At 46.3% G+C, this 22,252-nt stretch overlaps 1 protein-coding gene across 4 annotated transcripts in view; it reads left to right on the top strand.

Moving 5' to 3' along the window:
- Window positions 1-9,377: 9,377 nt before the first annotated feature.
- Window positions 9,378-22,252, top strand: part of KANK1 (KN motif and ankyrin repeat domains 1) — a 127,519-nt gene continuing 114,644 nt past the window's right edge. The window contains exon 1 of one of the 4 annotated variants that reach the window (XM_062599412.1): window positions 9,378-9,475. The gene's annotated coding sequence lies outside the window, so the exon portion shown is untranslated. Of the gene's footprint in view, window positions 9,476-9,635; window positions 9,764-19,158; window positions 19,236-22,252 lie in introns of those variants that run through there. The other 3 variants (XM_062599415.1, XM_062599416.1, XM_062599414.1) reach the window with 3 other exon arrangements.

The following is a 22,252-nucleotide window of genomic DNA, read 5'->3' as shown; positions in this document are numbered from 1 at the left end:
CAAGGCCTGCTGCAGCCCAGAACAAAGGCCACAGCTGAGTGAGAGAAATCCACCCATGAAGAAATAAGTAAGTGATCAGAGAGCGAAAGATTAAAAACCTAACATGCTGCTGGGGACAAAGGCAGTGCTACAATGGAAATGGCATGAAGGGCAGGTTGAAGTGCTGAACACATCTCACTTTCTAGGCTGTACGGGGCACTCCCCACTGAACTGAGAGATGTGTCAGGCAAAAAGTAATCGCACAAACTTAAATAATAATAATAAAGTAGGGAAAACCCTCCTTTTTCTAACAGAAGCTTGCTTCTTATATTTTGTTTTCTCACTGCCTGCTGTGCTTTTGCTAGGTTCCTTCATGAGCTGGAGAACCGCAGAAGCAGCAAACAAAAGACGCACTGTGCTTTCCTGTCAGTCCTTTGAAGGAGGCAGACTAAGCGCCGTAATTGTCACTTGCAGTGTGGGATCCAGGCAGCCTGGAACCGGTGGGCTGGCTCTGCAGGCCTCCGACAGTAAAAGTTGCCAAGAATGAGCACCGCTTACATGGCCTATATACAAAAATGCTACCCTGAATTAAAACGCCTCAATTTGGAAACGTGGGTCTTCAGGAAGATGAGGTAAAATTATATCATGAATTATTATTCACATAATAATAATTCATATAACGATCAGAGAGCAGGTTTAAAGCAAACAGAGGAACTTTTTCATACAACACCAGAACAAAAGTTTGAAGTAATCTTTGGCACTCCTGGCCACAAGATGCTTTGAATCCTAAAAATATAAATAGGTTCAAAAAGCAATTGGGCAAACCCATAGAAGGATGACACATTAAGATCGATCTGAATCAGTGAAGAAGATGAAACCAAGCTTAGGAAGTCTTAGTACTGCAGCTTTTCTAGGAGATGGGTGAATATAACAAAGGAAGTGTCTTCCTGTACTTACTATGCTCTTGTCTTTCCTAGGCATTTGCTTTTAGCCGCTGTCAGATACAGAAAGCTGGCCAAGGTGAATCTTATGCCATTAGGAGTTTATAGCAGAGGATTTACTAGCAATGATTCCAAGTAAAGACAAAATGTCCAGAGTGTTGCTGCCTTATACCTCAGAGTGCCAGAGAGGGATGGGTGGAAGTGGCTGCAAGCCATCTTGACATACCACTCCTTTAGTAGGATACTACTTATCTGAAAGGGAGAACCAGGCTGATGGTTGGACGCTTTACTTCTTTTTGGCCTTTCCTGTCCCTGTAAGGGCATGGGAAGTCTGTGTCTGAGAGCTTCAGCTTACACTTCATTACTTGTCCACACCAGTTTGCAAACCAGTCTGAAGAAACAGAGGTTGAAGGCAGAAAGTCTTGGTATTTCCCTTGAAATTGGTATTTCTCTTGATTCAGTTCTAATCTTTTCTCTTACAAACTATGCCCAAATGCATCCAGCAGTGGCTTCACGGTTATGAGGGTTCTTCTTACAACACAGGCAAGGTCACACAGGATCTGATCCCACGGAATCAGCTGCAGTCCCATTACTCAGAGTGTTTCAGTGAGGGACAAAACCCTTGTAGAAAGGCAGCCTAGGCCTTCCTTCACTGAGGATCCCTCTCACAGCCTGGTAGGTAGAAGTTCCTATTAGCAGTTGCAAAATTGGAGCTTGTTTTTGTCTCTGTTCCACCTGTAGCAATTGCCTTTTAAAGAGTGCCCATCACTGTCAGTGATGCTGTTGTACCTTGCCCCTTACCTCAATACTACTGCTCCTGACCTCCGTGAACCTATGCTGCATGAAGCAGAAAAGTCAAGAGTGGGAAAAAGCTGTAAGGATATTCTCCAAACTGTGCAAGTGTATGGCACACAGCTCTGCACAGGCATTTGTAGGGAAAAACTGTGGAAACTATGCAGAAGAGCTAGGAGGCACCATCACGTGTCACCAAGGGGCTACTGAACTCCAGGACTGGGAGAAGGATGTGAAACTGCCTTGCTTGCTTTCTCAGTGACCTAGAGCAATCACAGTTTTGGCTGTGAAGAACAACAAATCAGAAAACGCTCTGGGAATTAACTCATTAGCTCCATACCATCAGCTCCTAACTAAGCACCCCATAGAGTGGATACAAATACTGAGGAACACCTACTGAATCCAGAAAAGGGGGAAAGCACATAACATGTTAAAAACAGAATTTCTTCCTGTTTTCCTGGAGAAGCTGAGACAGTAAGAGAGTATCTGTCTATATAACTGTCGCATAACTGTCTATATAACTGTCGCATCCCATATCAAGTCCTGGCACACATCCCATATCAAGTCCATATCAAGACTGGCACAAATAAAGCAGTAAGTCAGCCTATTTTCAGAGCAGGGATCCATTACTTACTGTCTGTGTTGGGTTTTGTTGCCAAGAGGTAACCTGAAGGCTTAAGACCTCTGTGGATGCTTGGGAGTTTGTTGAAAAGCCAAAACGTCATTACTGGACTTGGCCTCAGGTCCAGACTTGTTTCCATGCAGCAGCTGGTGACAGGTGCTTCTGAACCAAGAACCTCCATGAGATATGAGCAGTGTGAGATAACACATGATGAGCTCAACTCCAATGCTAGAAATCACAGACTAATCAGCAAGTTGCATCTTCCGCTAACAGTTAAAACTCTCCTCAGTCTTTGCTGACAAAGAAGGACCTGTTCTCTTCTGCAGCATGATCTTTCATCAAGGTTAGGACTTTAATATTTAGAGTTATCACTAAACAACAAACATATGGGCCCTTACTTGTTAAGTCAGTCAGTAGGCTGGAAAAAAATGAAAAGGCTGCTTGACCACCCTTCTAATCCAAACTTCCCAGTGCAGCAGCCTTTTTTCCCCTTATGCTTTTGCAGCGGAGGTCCTCCACATCCTGTCACATTTAGATACAGAACTTACCGTGCCTTTAAGTTAAAATCCCTTTCTCAATCTAAATATAGGTTGAAGGTTGGGAAACTCCATTCAAAGAAGACTAACAAATCTGGTGAATCACGATCCTCACTGAAATCAAGTTATGGTTTATATGAAATAAATGAACCTGTCTGCAAAAAAGAAGTCCTTGCTTATCATGAGTCTGGTGCAGAATGCACTTTAATGTGAGAATTTCAGACCATAATGCTTTGTCTAGTTTCCAGCATATAAGGCTGGATATATGATGCAAGTTCTGGTGAATTCCCTCCTCCCCAATCCCTTTGGTGGTAAGAGCATACAAAACAAAACAAAAAAAAATCCATAAGATGCAAGGTTGCTCTGAACAGTCTATCAGACTGTATCCCAGGGGCTGATAAAGCTAAAATGGGTGATGAGAACTCACCAGGGAAGGGAAAAATTCCTCCAGTGATCCCATATATTAAGGAAAAGAATATTAGGTTCATTAATTTCCTGATTCTACCGTTCCTGGTGGCAAATATGCACAAATCTAGGATCACATCAGCTGAGTCTATCTTTGGGAGTTTGTGTGACGGATGCCTGGCTCCAGCAAGAAATTGGCAATCTTTATTCTCTCTTGCTTTCTTCTTATGGCACAGCACAGGTGATGCTTTAGTCTTTTACTGTGGGCCTGAAGTTTGCTCTTGGGGGTGCTGCAAAATGTTTCCTAGTCTGCTATGGCACATAAAGTATCCTGTGAGCTTCTCCAAGCCAACCCTCCTGCTCAGAAGCTGACAGGCGGACTCACTCATCTCTTTCAGCACAGTTGTCTTGATAGTCCTTTAGTGATAAATTTAGGTTTTAGCATGATTCCCCAATAGAGCTGCAGACTGAGTCTGCTCTGTGCACTTACCCATTAAAAGCATTATTATGTGTCTGCTCCAATTGTCAGACAACTCACAACAGATGTCAAGTCTTTTTGCAGAGAATGAGTTTGCTAATACAACCGCATAATGCTGTTGATTCAACTTAATCTTTAGTGGCCTTTTCAACCAGCTCAGAGCTAAAATAAGGGCCTAGAAGCTCTGGAGGAAGAAATATTCTTCCAGATATTTCAGTGATAAAGTGTAGATGATATCTAGAAGGCAAAATTCAGGAGACTTTTCCTATATTTCGTTAGGCTTAATCAAACTTTGGAAAGTATAGTACCTTGATACTGCTCCTTTAAAGATAAGGAGAAAGGCAAGTGCTACATTTTGTCTAGTAAATGATTTCTGGAGCTGCATTCCCATGCATTCATGCATGAATTGGGAATGTTGTTGAGCCTCAGATATGCATGTTCCTAACAGGAGGATCCAAGACATTGTGTGCACGTGGCACACAGCGCCATGCACCTACCTGCATGAAAAACCCAGGTAACCCAAACCCAGCCACATGTTGCACTGTCTCATCTCACTTTGGACTGACAGGTAAGCACTTGGTGCTATTTCCAGACTGCTGCGGATGTGCATCCTAAACCAGGGTGGAGAGAGCACAGCGCTTCCTTTTGTGTTTGTGTAATATCCCTTCTTTTCGGGTGGCATTCGGAAACAGACCACGCAGTGTAATTTGCCAGCGGTGTGCAGTGTGGAGCACAGTGTCAGGGCTTACATACACCTTCTGAAACCATCACTGCACTAAGAAGAAAGTCAGAACAGCAGACGTACGGAGGAAGGAAAACAAGCTTTTACAGGCTTGCAGAGAGAGAGGATTAACTTGACTCTTGGAATATTTCGTACTCTCTTGCTGCTGTGCCCGCTGCATGGGGTCACTCACACTAGGGTAAAGTGTTACCCTTGCTTTGCTCAGTGGTTTGCAGAATATACAGGACAGAAGAAGTCTAATGCTTTTAAAATGTGCCTTTACTTAATTCCTTAGGCTGCTGCCCAGCTTTGGCAATTGCAACTGCTTGGCGATGGCCAGCATCGTGAAGTGCCCTGCGCACACCAAAAGTGCACCCAAGGCCTCCAAATGAAGATGTTCCCCAGCAACACAGCCCTGCCCCCTCTCAGCCCATCTGTGTGTAAGGCTTGACAAAGGCAGGGATAAATTGGGGGGTGGTGCAGAGCTCCAGTGCACGGCTCTGGTAAGGCTTAGGCAGGTGCTTTGAGCACAGCTTGCTAAAAGTCAAAGCTTCTTTTCAGTATTTTTTTTTTTTTCAGTTAAATGTTATTTCTGGGCCATGCTGTATAAGGCACAAGCAAGCGTTACAGTTTCCCAGGGAAAGAAAAATGTCAACATTCTGCTTTGTTCTGGCAAAAACAGAGTTATTTTGTTTATAGATTTTTTACAGGATTATTTTGCTGATGGGGCAGGGCTGTCTTCCCCCCTTCCCCCTCCCCCCCCCCCCCCCGGGTAGAGCAGTTGCTATGGCCTCAGGGGATCCCCTGGGCTGCCCAGAGCTCTGAGCCTTATAAGAATCTAACAGCTGCGGTATCTTGTTGCACCCCCACATTTGGGGCAGGGGAGTGTGAAAAGCAAGTCTGCATCAGCCTTTTCCATCCCACAGATGGAAGTCCCCTTTCAGCCCACTGAGGACCTGCTTGCTGCAGAGTCCTTAAGAGTCCTAAGACTTGCAGCAGTCTTAGAGGAAGTCCTGAGGTCACTTCTCTGAGGTGTGTGTAACCTCTTGTTGGCCGTAGCTAAGTGAACCATTGCTGGAAAAATGCAGCAGGGGCAGCATACAGCTGGTAGTGGTGCAGATGCTCTGGTGGCCTCCGTGCTCCAGCAGCACCTGAGCTCCAGAGCAACCTGCGTGGGATATTCAACACAAAGCTGCTGTCAGATATGATGGGCATTGAAATCCAGAGCCTGAAAGCCCAGACACCCAGACAACGTGCTGCAAATGAGCTGGGAGAGGAAAAGGGACATTAAAAATACATTTTCCACAATGATCATGAAACTCACACAATTTCTCTTAAGTTCCTCTTGTTTCTAATAGGCACGCTATGTGTGTTAAGGCTTTATCTGCATTGTGTGCAGCCTAAAATCTCCCAAAAAAGTCTGCCAAAGTATACATATTTATCTGGACTGGATCCAGCTCATGGAAAAATACAATATGTTCTCTCTCTTCAAGTACTATGTTTATTTGACTCTCGAAACCCAGGACATGCTGCTCATGGCCGCTGCCTGCCTCGTTCACAGACACAGGACATCTGTCTACCTGAGGGAAAGAGGCACTTTCTTTGCTTTTCTCTTTGCTGGGTCGCTGGTGACATGTCCAGCCTTCCCACCTGCTGGAGCAGATCCTGGCAGGGAACTAGGATATCCCTTATCCTCGCTCTGTGCCTCCTGGGTGCTTGCATGCAGAGGTCCTCACCCCCATCTCCCCTGGAGGCTTCACCTTGCTCAGTGGGAATCCAGGCTAGTTTTGCCCCAGTGGAGGGTCTGTGTCCTCTTGCTTATATCCCCCCACCTTCCACTTCAGATTCATGGTTAACAGATTTTCTAAGCTCTTTACAGCACCAGATAAGCACAAAGGAGCTGAAGGGTGAACTGAGATCTGATATTTTTTATTGCACCATCAAAGGAAAAGCACCTTCTACTGCATGACCACACCGAAAGTCTTTTTCTTGTTACTTTCATGCAGGTAACCCCAAAACTGACTTCTCTATTTAATTTCACTTATTTAAACTGTCGAGAGCTGGCAGCTCCTGAAAGAAAGGATTAAGCAGGAGAAGTAGAAAGAGCCCTATCTGCTCGCTCTACTCATTGCCATAGTCTGAAGTGCTTTCATTCTGTGTTTGTACAGTTTCTAGTACAACATGGTCCTGACCCAACTGGTCTGATGAATAAACTGATGCTAAGGAGTTTGCTGGCGTGAATATACTTCTTTTGTTTTCTTATTAATATAAGTAATAGTAAGTAGTGTTTGGTGTTGTCTCAACTGTTCCTTTCATCAATCTCCCGTTTTTTCTAGGGTTGGCAACTGAGCCATAAAAAGTAGCCTCTGGATGGAAACAGCATAGGCAGGATAAATTAGTGTCCAAAAGAACTGCACAATCTGATCACAGTTTCAGTCTGGAAATATTTCTAAAAATATGATATATGGTTGAATTAAAATGTATAAAGGTATCTAGTACTTTCTTTTTTAATAAAAGCTTAGTGGTTTGAGAATTGGTTTGAGAGCTGACCACTCAACAGCAGCTTTACTTACAAAAATACATGCCATGATATAATCTCCAAAATGTTTTAATGGCTTTGGAGATTTGAGAAGAAATACTGGAAATGATTTAGATGGAAATATCATTAAACATATTAGCTTTTTATAGAACAAGAAAACCCTATAATTTGTTGTCTACCATTAGTTGATTTTGGTCCACTGGGAAAAACAGTGTCAGATTTCTTGAATATACTTTTTGCTATATTCTGGAATCACTGTTCATTGAGACAACCTGTGCTGTTCTGCATTCATGAGCTTCTGACATCATGCATGCAAAAAAAACATCTGGAAAATCACAGTGCTGCAGGGGAATTACCCAAAGGAATAACACAGGAAGATTAGAAATGACAGGGCAGGGCCATCAGGTGCTGGTGCTTGATAGCATCACCCAGGGAAGGATAGAAAAAAATGGGGGGAGATGTCCCATGGCCATGTCCTCGTGTGTTGTGAAATAACTCACAAAAATCACTTAGCAGTGCTCTGCAGCCAGATCCGGGAGGGAACCTCAACTCTGGCTGGTCTCTCCCCCCACACTGCTGGACTTTGCTGACTCTCAGGGTGCTGCTTGTTCCCAGCCTGTGAATTTGCATGTTTGTTTGAAGGGATTGTGGAGCTGGAGCTGCAGAACCCCTCTCTGTGCCACCACAAAGCATTTGCTCCTAGGGCTCTGGTAGGCCCGGGGCAGTGAAGACCGCATGGCATTGGAGACAAAAGCAGGAAGAGTGAAAGAAGCCATGCGTCAATCCGTCCTGAATATTCACACTGTTCAGCAAGAACTCACAGCTCACAGAACAGGGAATGCTGTACCCTTTCTTGGCTGAAAAGGCGTTAGAAACAGCCTGTTCTGGCTGGTAAAGATCAAGGCAGAAGTTTAAAAACATTGCTTCTAAGCTGAGATTTTCAAAGCAAAGCAGAGGGAGCTGACGCATACTTTGCTCTCTCTGGAGAGAGAGCCTGGCTGAGGACCCTGTCCAGTCCTACCCCTCCCCAGCCCTGAGCAGAATAGCTGACAGCAGGTGGGCACCTCTCCCTTAGTCCCTGAAACTGGAAAATGCATTTCACATGAAGGTCCCCAGTAAGGCACCCTGTCCAGTACAGCAGCCATCCCTTGGCACCAAGTGCTGCCAGCCTGGATGGGCTGTTGGATCTAGTCCAAACTCAGTCAACCTCAGGGCTCCTTCCAGTGGGTTCAGTTCAGATCAGGCCTGAGCACAGGGAGATTTCCTCGTTCAGGTAAACCACCAGGTAAGTTTTCACTATGATGCAGTAGTTTTCCTCTGCAGACCCAGTGGGCAGGCTGCTCTCCCTGTTGGCCGAGCTCCTGCGTCCCACCAGCCTGGTGACCCAGGTGGTGAAGATGGAAACACTCAGGCTGGTAGGGAAAACCCCCTCTCTGCAGCATCCCAAAGCCTCATGCGAGGGGGATATACCACTGGAGCTGCATTACCTGCCTGTGGGGGGGACATGTCCCACTGGCCACGGCCACCTTGGACCTCCCTAGCCTAACCATGCCCCCAAAACCTCCCTCTGTCCCCCACCCCCCCGGAATGCTATAAGCCTTCCTTGAGGACAGCACCCCACCAACTTGCATGCCCCACAGCAGAAGGGAGATGTATTGCCAGGGAGGCGGGGGAGAGGGTTTGTACAGTCTGGGGGCGAGGGGGCTTGAGGACTGCACTGTAGTAAGGGGCTGAGGGGGTGCACTGTGGGGAACTGGAGGGTTGCATTGCTGGGGCAGTGGGTTGCACTTTTGGGGGGCTGCGGGACTGCAGTGTCATGGGCACGGAGGGTTTGCACTGTTCGGGGGGGGGGGCGAAGTTTCGCACTGTCGAGGGGGGCAGCGGGTTGCAATGTCGAGCAGCTGCAGGGTTTACACTTTTGAGGGAGCTGTAGGGTCGCGCTGCCGGAGGGGCAGAGTTTTGTACTGTTGGGGGCAGGCAGCGGGATGCATTGTCGAGGAGGGGAGGACTGAGGCTTTGTGCTGTCGGGGCGGGGTGGGGGCTGGGGACAGAGGTTTTGCACTCTCGGGAGATCCGGAGGTTTTGCACCGGTGCAGAGAGGAGCAGAGATTTTGCACTGTCGAGGGCAGTCCGGAAGGTCTGCGCTGCCGGGGGGGCGAGAGAGCCGCGGCCGCAGGGTCTGCGCTGTCGGGGGGCGGTGGCAGGGCCGCGGTGGGGTGGGGTGGGGTTTTGGGGCCGGAGCAGCTCGCTTTGTTGGTTTTGGGCAGCGCGCAGCCGCAGTGCGCGGCCGCCGGCGGGTACAAAGCGGCGCGGGCGCGGAGTTTGCGGGCTTGCGGCCGGGCCAGGGGCGGCAGCCGCCCCCCTTCGCCTCCCCTCCAGCCTCCCTTGCCCTCCTGCCGGCGGCCCGCGGCGCCTCCCGGCCGGACCCCCCCCCCTCCCCCGTCGGGGCGCGGAGCCCGGAGGTGAGCGGCGCGGCGCGGCGGGGGCTGCGCCGGCGCAGCGGCCCCCGCGGGCGGCGGAGGCTCGCGGGGGGCGGGTGCGCGGACGGGGCGGGCGGGCGGAGCGGTGCCTCCCCCGCGCCGTCGGGGCCGCGTCGCTCCCGTTCGGGGAGAAGCGGCGATTCGCGCCCGCTGCCCTGTCCGTGCGCTGTCGGCGCACAGCGCCCTGGGGAGCCGCAGAGGTCCGCGCGGGTTCCGCTCTTCGGGAAGTTACCGCCAGCCGCCCTGAGCACTCGGTGAGCGGCGCCTGAGGTGCGCGCGCGGCGGAGCGGGCGGTGCAGGTAGGGGCTGCGCGGCGCTGCCCGGCTCGGCACGGGTCTGGCCGGCCGTCGCCTAGCTCCGTTTGCCTTAGCAGCACCACACGTGCCTCCCGGCCGCACCTGCGGCCTCTTCTCTCTCAAAAGTGCTTCTCTTGGGCTGTAAACTCTGCGGAATTACGGTACACCGAAAACAGACTTTTTGCTGTTTTCCCTGGGCCAGTGGTGGCTGCTTGACTCCCGTCTGCCCACCTCGGGGTGTAAGCGAGGAGGGAAGAGAGGGGGAACGTGTGTGCGGGAGGGGAGAGCCAGACGGGAGCTTGTGTGCAGGTCGTCACGTCCAGGGACGGTTGTGTTCATCTCCGCTTCGTTTCCGTGGACTGTCTTGTATATAGTCAGATTTCCAACCAGCACTTTTAAAATAAACTAGCAGTCTTTCTTTTGAGGATAACTTCGGGCTTTTTTGTTTCTTTGTTTGTGTTGGATTCCCAGCTTATGAATTACCTTAATGTTAGGTGCTTTTTGTGGATCTCAGAAAGAGTGCTTAGAATCATCCCCAGGTTTTTGATAACTGTCTTGTTCCTTTTGAGTTAGAGCACGTGAGGTGCTGTGGCTTCACACACAGTTATGTTTAGAAAACAATTCAGGCATTATAAGCCTTAATAAGGACAGTGGCTTCCCTGTGTCTTCTATGGCCGTGGCCCTAGGTTTTACAGAGGATGAAGCTTTAGAGTAAATTTTCCTATACTGATGTTAAGACTTATCCTAATGTGGTTTTTGTTAAATGAAAACTCTCAGATATTTAATTAACAGCATAGCCTGTTTGGCACTTCTGTAGATTAGTTGACAACCTTGAATCTTGGCTAGCCGAGAAAGATGACCATGACAATTTGCTAATTAAAAATATCAGATTTATCTTATCCTCCTATTTCGCACCTGTCTGGGTAAATGGGTCTGATTAAAGGTTGCATGTGCACATTGTGAAGAGAGGAGAATATGAGATAGGTGAGAAGAGGCGGACTGGTATTACCTGAATTTTAGAAAGGCTGAGCTGATTTAATAGACACCCAAGATGTACAAAGCAAGCCCTGAACTTTTCATGCAGATGGAGTTTCAAGTCCTTGATACTGTTGTTTGGATCTTTTGTCTGGCCAGCGCAGGCTTCCCAGGGGGGGAAGCCTGTGGGATGGGGCAGAGGTCCCCAGGTGGGGACTGACCCCCAGCACTGGGGTAGGGTAGGGGGCCTGGGTGGCTGTGAACAAACCACTACATAATACAGTGCCTTGGAAATTGCCTAGAAAGACTTAGTTGGTGCTAATGACCAGCCAAAATTAGACTGTAACCCCAAAATGCCTCTGAAGCAGAAGCAGGAGCATTGCCCTAAGATGGGGACCCAGTTCATTCCTCCTGGTGGCCTCCAGCTTCCAGTCCTGGTTGCCCTTTCTCGGCACTGCCAGCAAATCAACAGTCCCTGTGGGACAGCCCAACTTCAGAGCCTCTCAAGATGACGTGGGTCCTGCAGCTGGCCCCCATGAACTGATACTGAGATTAATAAATGAAAGATGACAGTCACCCTCTCCTGCTTTCTCCTACCGTATCTCTTCTTTTGAGTAAAAGAAGTTGCGGGGTCAGGGCTTTCAGGGGACTTGCACGTGGAAGCTTGCCATGCAAAAACTTTACCTTTTTGGTAGGACTGGATGTTACACTGAACTCCTCCTGTTTAATTTATTCAGTGTCGCAGTGACATTTTCCCTTTCCATTGCCTGAATTCTAGATGAAAAATGTTCCACTGAAGTGGATGGTTCTCTAGAGGCCAGCATGGTACTGCTATTAAATAAATTGCTGGTGACTACTCTGGGTGATTTGGTGGCAACTTCCGTAGTGCTCCCACCTACTGAGGTGTCCATGGTGCTTCATATGTGCCTCCTTTGAGGTTAGTGTTACTCTGGAATTGCACTAATAAAACTAAGATTTAAACTAGGTCCTTAGATTGAAAACTGGATTTGGGTCTTTTTTTAGGTGGCACTCTAAATACTGTAGCAAGTCTCCTTCCATTGGCAGAACTGGCAATGGATGTACTTTTCATACCATAAGTGACCATGTACCATAAAAGTTTGTTAGAATGTTTTTTCTCGGTATCTGTTTACCTTTTCACACTCTGCAGTTTTCTCAGGCTCCTAGTACTGCTTGCTATCTCAGTTTCTGCAGTGCCCTGTATGTCTGTCTGACAGATGCTGAAAGTGGAATGAAAACTTTCTAACGAAGTGTCACTTTTGTAAATGATGCAGAATTACTGTTCCGAGCTATCATAAACTGGCAGTTGGTTGTGTTTTTTAGTTACCAAAGCATGAGTTGTTAATTGGGAACCATTGCAGACTTTCTTCTGGTGTCAGCACCTATTGCAGTGGTAGGTCACAGAGAAGGAGGATTTTTTTTCCTACTCATTTAGCTAATGGAATTGAGTAATGGAGCATAGTAGGAATTTCAAGCAACAACACATGGACTGATCTGTTAAACTTCGCACAAGGTGGCTTGAAAGCTTTTAACTACCATACCTGTATAGGAATAAATTTTTAAATCTGTGGGTTGCAGTAAGATAATAGCAGGCTTTAATTACTGATTATCATGTTATAATGACTAGAAAAAGTTCTTACGTGGAATTGCAACAAGAAGAAAACAACAAATGACTTGCAAAAATCTTTAGTTCTACCTACCTTTGTAAAGATGCAGCAAATGTAATTTAGAGATAGCTTGAAATTGCAGCTGTAATTTTTACAGGATTTAGATGAAAAGTTTTTTGCTTGAGTTATATAAAGATATGTAAAAGTCATGATGTCTTTTAATAAACCTCATGCAAGCACTGAAATCACAGTTTATCTTGATTAGTGATTTAAATTTATGATCGTACTTGTGATGTATTCAATTCTGGTGGAGCATGATTCATTTTAAGTAAGTATCTTAATAGTGTCTATTTTTTGTGATTGAGTAATTGGCAGTGCTGTAGAAAAGCATTTAAATATCTCATGGAGAAATCAGAAAAACCACTTAGACTTACCAGCTTTGACACTTGGTGATTTTTCTCTTGCTTCTCTAGATGGTACATATTGAGGTGAACTAACATGTGAATTATGTGGCTGGTCCCTGCTGTCAGCAGGCCAGGGCAGGAAGGGAAGTGTCAGAGCATCTCAGCACTGATCACTGTTTTTTGTTTTTGTTTTTTTTCCCAGTTTATGTATTTTTCGCAGGATGCTTTTAGCAGAGAGCTGTGCTGTGAATTATCCTGTAACTTCCAGCTCACTCAGTAACTCTGAGCACTGTACAAGTGTTTTACTTTTTGGAAGCTGGTTGTGGAATCATGAAAGCAGTGTTGTGCCTAGTAGTTAAACAAGAATATTGGTTTGGGGCATATTTTTATTCTTACTCACTAGAAGAAAATTCCTTGCAAGCTCTGCAAAATAGCAGAAGGATATATACACTGATGGTCACTTCTTCAGCACTGAGGTTGTGCTGTTCATGGTGGATGTGTTCATGATGATGAACACATGAAATGACCTTTCAGGTGCTGTGGTATTGGGTGAGCGGAGCACTGCAAATGGCCTGAGCTTTGCTGGTAATGCAGCCCCTCCTGGGTCTCTTTTGGGATGTTTGGCACAAACTTGCAAGGGAGGTGCATTGCTAGTCTGCTCTGGTTTGATGATCTCTGATGTCCTTGCTTAGTAAATATTTGCCTGTGCATAGCAGTGCTGGACGCATGTCATGGTGTAAGCGCTCTGAGTCTGCTGATGGACGATATCGAGGGAGCGTGGACAGGTTGTCCCCGACAGCTCCTTTGACAGAGCTGAAGCGCCTGTGCTACTTGGAGACTCCTTTGCTGCACGAACATACTCATGCTCTGGTCCCAAGTGCTTGTAGTTTTTCTGGTTTTGTTTTTTTCTGGTCTACTTTCCTTTCTGTCCAAAAAGCTTCATGTGCAGTTGTATGAGGTATTGTCTGTCCATAATGCTCTTAAAACAGACACATCAAAGCAGGAGAATAGCTCTGACCATGATGTTGTGTTGATAACTGTGTTTTCTGAAGAGGTGGAAGAAGTGTGTAAGCTGGGAACAAGTCTACAACATCACCTATGGCAGGGCCCGCTCAGGAGGATTTTGTCCTGCCTTTCTTCCTCCTCTGCCCGCTGAGTAAGTTAGTTGTGACCATGCAGCTGGTGTGCCAAGGACAGCTTCTGCATGAGGTCCAGTAGTGGTAGGAAATGGTGATTTCTGTGAAATTGCACCTGGGGAGGATGGTTAGGAAATAGGAGAAATGTTGGCTGTCCGCTGAGGCTCCCACCCTTTTAAGGCTGCTTTATGCTGAGTAGAGGGTGCAGCATCTGCAAGGAGTGTAAACTGGTCCCTGGACCCTCTACCATGGGGCCTTCCTCCACTCAGTGGAGCCTGAGCCCTTGTTGGGACAAGTTGCTCGCTTCCAAGAGAGAGCAATGCAGAAAGGATGTATATCTAGATTTTAGCCTTGTTTTTCCCTGCCTGGGGCAAATTGCCGGTATACTGAGGCTTAGGCGTGGTGCAGGCCCTTTCAGGCAAAGGCTGGTACCAGCGGCTTTGAGAAATGCAAGGTATTCGTACATTTAAGGCTAAGGAGGGCTAATCTGGCCATTACCTTATGTCTTGTATTGGTCTCTAATTAGCAGGCATTGGTTTTTTTTAAGCTCTAAGTCCTTAGAATTAGGTTTTTTTCTCTCTTCTGAGCATTTTAATTAGTAAGTGGAGCTCCAGAAGAACTGTCCCTGTGAGTGTCCAGTTCTTCTCTCAGCCTCACAAAACCTGTGGCCACCATGACTGCTGTGAAGTGATAATGTGATCTGCAATGTATGTGTGTGGGCACACCTGAGACCTGGGGTGGGATCTGTCAAATAATTTTTATCCATTCATTCTTTCTGCCTCCTACTTCCAAAGTTTTATCATCTTGCATTCTTGAGATAAGGAGAAAGAAGCACTGGTTTGCCTTTTATATGCCTTTTGCTATTTTAACGTAATTCCCCACCCCCTTCCAGTCTTTTCTTGGTCTCCGAAAAGATGAGCAGTTTTCTCAAAGCCTTGTCCATTGTTCCTGCATTTTTCTAACCTAGGCCTGTTTCCGCTTCTGCAGGCTCTTCATTAAGGTAGGATGCTGCCCGTGGCAACCCGGATGATTTTGCACCATTAACAAACCTACTGAAACAGCCCCCCAGGCTGCTCTCTGATTGTGCACAGCAGCCCAAGTGCGGCGCAGGCTTAGCAGGGGAGGGTGGGAGGCCTTTCAGTGGCACCGTGGGCTTGTGTCAGGAATTAATAGGCATGTAATTATGGTACTAGGATTCCCCCCTCTAGCCCCTGAACGGTTGGAAACCAACATGACTTGTTTTAAAATTTGGTCCGTTAATGAGCATCTGTGGAAATGATGATGAAAAGCATCTTAGGCTGTGGGTGGATTTTGAAAAAGTCTTTTCCTTTGGTCTTGAGCTTCGCACTCATCTGTGCTTCCAACCTGCAGCTTGTTCATGTCAAAGATGGAAGAATTTCATTGAAAAGAATTTCCCTTAGCTTATTCTGACTTTCTCCTCCCTCCACCCCCCACTTTCTTCTTTTTTTTTTTTTTTTTTTTTTTTTTTTTTTTTTTTGAAAAAAAAAAAAAAAAACTGCAGCTGTTTCCCCGGTTTAATTGATGGGAGCCTCCCCTTGAGTGAATCAGTGTCAGAGGCTGAATGTGTTTGTTTAGGTGCATAAACATGGCTGGGTACTGGGTATGACAGGACTTCTGTCAAAGTTTTCATTCACTTCATGAGCTGTTAAATGAGAAAAGGATGGGGCTCACCTAATTGCTGTTTTGAAACAGCTGGGTCAAAAACAAACAAACAAAAAAAAAAACAACAAAAAAAACGAAACCTGGGGACAATATTAAACTTTCTGCAAATGCTGCTCCTTTCATCCTTGTCTCAGCGTATGGTAATACAGGGGAGCTCTAGCAGTCACTCCAAACTAATCTGATTTGGATGGAGGAAGAAAAGTGCATGGGAGTTTTATGCAACACTTCAGTATTTCTCCAGAGGTAACTTGCCAAGAAGTGCAGTCAGACTGGAAGGGGGAAAAAAGAAAGAAAAAAGAAAACACTTTTGGAATTGAACTAGAGAGCCTTTATCTCTGTTTTTGGCTTTTGAGTGTTTCTAAACTGGAGTACAAAAATGACAAAGGACAGTGAAGTCACTTTATCAGAAGTGACATGACCTGTGTGCAATTATTAAACGGAACGATATTGTGAAATTTGTGTCTCTGATTTCCCAGCTTACAGCAGAAAAGGAGTTGAAACAAAGGAGCTGATTTGCAGCTTGGCAAAGGCAATTTAAGCCTTTATTCTTTTTTTCTCAAAAATGCTTTATTATTAACACAAAGGCTATGGTAGATAAGTTCTGCTCTGTGTCAGCTCCTTCTCTTCAGTATCCTTGTAAAGTTAGACTGATAAATCGAGACACAGTTCGCTTACCGCAGAAATCCTGGCTTTTGCAGGGCCACGCCACTGTGTGGATGTGCCTCAACAGACACAGCAAAGGATCTGCTGAGAGAAGGTGTTTAATATAGCTGAAGGTTTCTTCAGAGTAGAAATTAATAATGGGCTGAGTCCTACTGCCTTGTCTGAGCAGAGTGCTCTTAAAGATACTTACTCACTTGGAAACTGAATTTTAGTTCCAGTTACCCACAGATAGACCACGACATGTTTGGTATTCTGAAATAGGTAACTTCAGTGCACCTTGTTTACGTTACAACTACCAAACCAGAGTGAAAACCAGGCTGTTCATTTGTTGTGACTTGTCTTGTAGTGAGTATGTGCATGTATCCCTTCAGACTCTGTTAGCATGAATTAACTTTGTAATTGGCCTTCTGGGGCAAATGGGGGCAGGAAGCAGAAGTAATTTAGCAGGCTAGGCTTAGCTTTTTTCCTTTGTGCAGGAGAAGTGCTCAGGAGAGCGGGAGTGATGGGCACAGAGTGGCTTGAGAAATCCTAGGAAAGTGGAGAACAGCTACCAAAACTGCATGTGGACATTTCTGAGTATTACACAACTACATCAATGTGAGACTGTGTAGCTATATCAGAGCAGGATTTCTATAGCTCCTGTGCTTTTCTTGCTTCCAGGACATTTCTTAAATCTGCCCTGTGTTCTCCAGCTTTTGGTCCACATGGTAGTAGCACTTTTCTCATAAGGACTGGCGACCAAAAATGGACCTTGTGCTGGGAACCTGATTGAAGAGCGGTTGCCATTCAGCTTTGAAGCTACTCAACGAGGGTGTTAATAGCAATGTATGCTTTAAAGTTACTGGAAATTCTGATCATAGCCTCCAATTTTCAGTTAAAGAAAATACAGAATATTTCCATTTTGACATGTATCTTAATTGCTTGAAGTTTAAGCTCTTGAACAACTGTTGACAGCAATATTTGGAAAAAATAAGTGTTGACTTTGTAAAATGCAGAGGTTTTGACGGGAGAGAGTCCTTTTTTTGGCTGTTTTTTAATTAAAGGCATTAAAGCTGATCAGACTCTTCAGGTGTTCAGTGTGGGTATTCATGAATGGGATTAGAATTAAGCTGCTCATGGTATTTTTGTAGACCTCACTTCACATTTTTCAATAAACAACCTTTGCTTTTAAAACAACAGTCTTGATCCCAGACTAATCGTAAGATTTACAGAAAACAACACAAGAAGAGATTTTTTTGTTTGTTTGTTTTAATTACATTCCTTTCTGTCAGGTGGTGTTGAACTCATTCTTAAACTTTTAACTTGTGGGTTTTATGGTAAGCTGTTTCTTTCCTCAGACGAATGCCAGTCTTATTGTGGCTTCAGACCAAGGACCAGCAGTTTTCTCTGCAAATGCAATTTAACCACAGTCCTGTTCGATTCTTTGGCATGTGTGACAAGTCAGTAACTTTCCTGGATCAGGTAAAATCACCTGCAAGAAGGCACTGAGGACTGATCTTCCCCTCACCCTGAAATCAGCAGGTGCTGAAAGTGGTGCAGGAGCCAAAGTTCATTGACGTGTCTCACCCTGTTCTTGTAGTGTCATGGGTTGGTTTTCCGTCTTGCCTTCTTCCCCCCGCCCCCTCCCCAAGTAGAGGAGAAGTCTGTGCCTAGCCGTGGAGGTATGGAGCTGGAGTCTTACGTCCTGGTCCCACCTTCGATCTGTCGTCCACTCTGTCGCTGCCCTCGGTGCGTTCCCGGCTGTCTCTTGCCCTGTCACCGCTGCTCCTGGTGACCGCTGTCATGTTTTTAAGCTGCGACACGTTAAGGTCGGTCACATCAGCTGAAACGCTGGTGGCTACCCGGAGCTTTCTCAGCTGGGGAAGCGTAAGGAAAACAAACCCTTCTTTGTGTCCGCGCACACACGTCGTGACTGTCACGGGTTTGGTGGAGGCGCGCGCACGTCGAGGAGGGGCAGCGGGGCAGGGGAAGAGGGTGTAGTGCCCCGGGGACGGGCAGCTGGATGGGACCTCCACTGCCTTGCCAGAGACAGAGCTTGCTCACTGAGGGTTTTATATTTTTATTATAGTGTTGGGTCAAGAACTTTTGGATCAAGAAAATGTTGTAGGAGAGGGGGAAAAAAAAGAGTTCTTCCAGAATCTTAAAAATAGCAGGTGACTGAGTACGTTCTTCATGCTATTATAAGGAGTTATATTTTTGGCAGATGTAAACGTGGGAGCTCGTCAGGTCTGTTTCGTGTCTGGCGCTTCCCCCTCCATAGGCACCCGGCAGAAGTGCTGTGCTTGAAGGGCTGTGCATTAGCTCACCGGCTCAGCGGGCGTTAAGTACCTGTGCTTACTTATTTTTTAGTCTTAATCCTAGTATGCTTTTGATGCCTGCAACTAATCAAAACCCAAAGGATTGGCAGTTTGCTGGCGGGAATGAACAAAACAGGGCAAGCGGGACAAGACGGGCAGTTTGGGGGGTCTGCACCCGGCAGGCTGGGTTCAGCCAGCAGCGGAGCCTCGCGATCCTGCCCGTGCCGGCCACCTCTGGGCGCCTTTCCTGCCTATCCGCTCTCACCCCCGCCGCATCCGCGGCCAGGCCTCCACCTCCCCCCGGCGCCCGGAGCTGGATGCTCGCCTTCCCGTGCCACATGCATACATGCATGTGTGTACACGCGTGCAACTGTGCGTGCTGCATGTGGGAGGTGTCCAGCCTGCCCCCATGCACATCCTGCCCGCCCCGTCCCCCCTCACTGTCCGGCTGCCCCCCCCCGCCCACATAGCTCGCATTCCTGAGCCATTCCTGGTGTTTGATTTGGGCCCGTGTTTTGCTTTGGAAGCTCTAACGGCTTCATACGGGAGTTTTGGGAGCTTCCCTGTAGCTACCTCCTCGTGGAAAGGCAGTGATCTGCTCCCGCCAGTTCTGAGAGCGCAGTCAAATCCACCGGTTCGGGGTGGATCCAGGTTTTTCCAGAGGTCGGTGAGGTGGGAGAGGCATGCACAAGCGCTGCCCGGTGCTCCTGGGGGAGGAGGGAGGGCAGTCTCGGGGGAGAGGTTTGGCTGTGTGTGGGGAGCGGGGGAGTCCCGAAGACACTGGGTGCTCTCCGAGCTGGGTGCTGCAGTCTCCATGGCTGTGGTGTGGGGAGGAAGTCTCACTGTAATTCCAGTTAAAAGACTTTTTAATCTTCCCCCTCCCTCCCCTCCGCCTCTTCCTCCAAACAGCTTGTTAATTTGCATCATAAAAGTGGGCCAGGGTTGCCTCTTAGTAAATTGCAGGAAATCTCTACAATTTGCAGGTTAATTGAATTGTTTAGTACTATATTATTGCTACCTCAAGTTACAGCCGTTCCTGTACTGGTGGGGTGAGAAAGTCTCCTGATTAAAAAGTGTGCTGGATGGCCTGTGCTACTCATTTTGCACTGCAGAGGAATTAGGCAGGTACTTAAGACCTTTCTCTCCATAAATCCAGTCTTTAGAAACACTGGTCTGGAGTTTTGGGGTGATTCTTTGAGCAAAAAACTCATGCGCTTTACAAGACACCTCTAATAACCAGACGTTTGTAGTTAAAGATCGTAAACCTAGCAGAACAACAACAACAAAACCTATTTATTTGTGTATAGGTAGGAGACTAATGCAGTGCTAGGACTTCCTATTTTCTCTCAGCCAAAAGCCCTTGTATATATTAAAACTTAGTCAAACTGACTTTGAACTGACCTGCTAGAGCATCTAATTGCATTGATTGCAACACAAAAACTGCAAAGCCATGAAGGTGCTCTGACGTTCCTGTAAGTTTCTATAAACAGGTGTGTGGACACGAGCACTTCTTGCAAACATGACCTTTGTGTCTGTACCGTACATCAAAGGCAAAAGGTACAGTGTGTGGCTTTTCTCTCTCCTTTGAATTATTTTTTTGTACCTTTATTTTAAACCCAGAATAGTAGAGAGGCTTGTGAGAAGGAGCCAGAGTAGCTGGTGGAAGTTAGTGCTCTGTATTGCACCTAGATGCAAGTTTCTATGATGTGTTGCAAAACTAATTTTAATGCTAATTCTCTGAAGTGTTTTGCGTTGTATTTTTTTTTAATGGCTGGCTAAACATACAAGGGAAAATATTAAGCTCAGAAGATGAAAATTTCCTTTCCTTCTCTGAGTAATCATGATTTGGGCTGATGCTTGAATACTTAGATATGACTGTCTTTTGCACTCTCTATATTGAGGGAGAGTTTCTCTAAAACAAAATTGAAATGAGATTCAGATAAACTTTTACATGCAACTAGCTACCTTTCTACTTCCTGTAAGAATTTTAAAAGCAACTGCTAAGCCATCTGTAGCCTGCAAAACACATGAATTCTACCGAAAATAATTAAAGCAGTGGTGACTTGCTGTGAAGATGTATGAAATGGTACTTCCCTCCATCCTGGTTTGGCCCGACACTCGACAAGAAGCATCTGCCAACGGCAGGGTGACCTCCCAGCTCACTGGACTGTCATATTCTGCATGGCATCCTAAGGAGTAGTGAAATCAATTTCTTGCTAATTCTGGAGATTTAGCTGGAAGGTTCTGACCATACTGTGTGGGTGTGAGACATCTGCAAGGAATATCAAAATGTGCTCAACGTACATCTTGAGTGGGTCGGTGCCTGCCTGCCATCCTCCTAATTAAGCTTATGAGCCATGCTATCACCAGCCACCTATTGATTTGAAGAGGTTAGGGGACGATGATGTTCAGCACAAGTGGTTTCTCCCCAAATCGTTGGAATGAACATGTTGGCAGTGTCTGTCCGTCCTCGTGGGAGCCACTTGGGGCAGTTTTCATGCAACATGAAGAAACGTGATGCAGCTCCTGGCTCCTAGAAGCTTTTACTTCATGACCTTGAACAGTTTCCCAGATGTTTCTGTGAAAAGTCTAGTGTCTTAGCTGTTCTCATGCTTTTGCTATTCCCCTGTCTCAGCTAGCCTGACTTCCTTCGTTTCCCGTAAATTTATTATCTAGTGCATGCTTTGTTTGCTGTAGTTAAGCTGTGCCTGCTCCTCCTCTGTGCCTGTGAATGCTCGCTCCCTTCATTCAAAGGCTCTAAGATAATGCAGAAAAGGGGGTTAACAGGAGGAGGGGGGAAAAGAAAGTGGAAAAAATGGCCCTGAGTGAATTTGAGTTTCTCCATCTGATCTGACACAAGTAAAAATTTATGTCTTGAAACTCTGCTCTTCCCTTTTACATTTTCGGTTTGTCAGCAAATTTCTCCTAGTTATGACCTTTGTCTCAAGGGGCTATTCCAGGAGCAGAAGTGATGAACTTACTATGCAATTGCTTTTATTTTTATTCCTAATTAAAAGAATAAAAGACTGCTGCTGCTTACTGTAACAAAGCAGCAGTGGGTAACTACTGCAACTTTTCAGGCTGCTGCTGTTTTACAATGTGTTAGAATTTGGATATGATAGGAAAAAAAAGACATACAGGACAATTCTTGGTACTAAATTCAATCCTCAACACTGGAAAGGAAATTTATGCATATCTAATAAAAGATGCACATACTACTTAACTGAAATTTGCAAAGGGGAAACTTTTCCTAGCAGAGTATATTGGAGACTGCCTGGATTTTCTTGTCTGTGTCTGCAGCTTGCATTTTTGTTGTCCTCCTGGGAACAAAGGAAAATCAGACATGTAATGAACCAGCTGGTGGCTAGGGATCACAATGTGCCAAAGCTTTGAGATGTTACAGGTGCTTTTATCAACTCAATCTAATCTGTTGTTTGTAGATGGGTCAGGCAGGTTGTGAACTAACCCTCTCTCTGCAGTCTCCCCACGCAGCTGGCTATGACCGAGTGAGGATGTGACACAGAGCATGTGCTGGCTCTGCCTGCTGCTCCCTTAAGCTACTCCTGCTTTCTGCAGAAACTTGTTTATTTTCGTGGCTGTGCAATACCCTTGTTCTAGCCTACTTTGCAGATGGTTTTTGCACTGTCCATCTGATTTCCCTCCATTGTTAACCTGTTAAT

Source organism: Rhea pennata, chromosome Z (genome assembly GCF_028389875.1).
Source record: "Rhea pennata isolate bPtePen1 chromosome Z, bPtePen1.pri, whole genome shotgun sequence".
NCBI classification, from domain to species: domain Eukaryota; kingdom Metazoa; phylum Chordata; class Aves; order Rheiformes; family Rheidae; genus Rhea; species Rhea pennata.
Note: the sequence above shows the minus strand (reverse complement) of the source record. Positions and strands in the feature narration are given on the sequence as shown.